Source organism: Perca flavescens, chromosome 11 (genome assembly GCF_004354835.1).
Source record: "Perca flavescens isolate YP-PL-M2 chromosome 11, PFLA_1.0, whole genome shotgun sequence".
Taxonomy (NCBI): Eukaryota; Metazoa; Chordata; class Actinopteri; order Perciformes; family Percidae; genus Perca; species Perca flavescens.
In genome coordinates, this window is record NC_041341.1 from 21068258 (window position 1) to 21068723 (window position 466).

Below are 466 nucleotides of genomic sequence, written 5' to 3' on the forward strand. Positions count from 1 at the left end.
TAACAATAATGATCACTCTGTTCAATTCAAGTGTCTCAATAAGCCGTGACAGTGAGCCAGTGTGCACAAGAGCAGCTAAATGGAATTCAGACCTCATTATTTTTTATTTTTTACACCGGTTCTTTTCCTGTGACAAAATGTCAGTTGTAAAAAAAGTCCAGCCAATTATCTCTGTGTCAGAGACCTTGGCTGTTACAAAACGGAGACAAAAACTTTATATAGCCTAATAGAGACATGTTTGCGACCTTCAAAATGGCCTTTGATTTGTGAAACATCTGCCACTCAATCAGTTGACTTTCTCCCCCACCATGACTGTGAAGTGGAACGCTCCAAAGTCATGAACCAACCATTACACCCCAGTGGGACGCCTAATTAGTGCTCTATGCTTTATTAAAGGCAGGTTTGCTAGAAAGACCTAATTAAGATGTTAAAAAAAAACACATGGACAGAAAAAGATAAGACATAC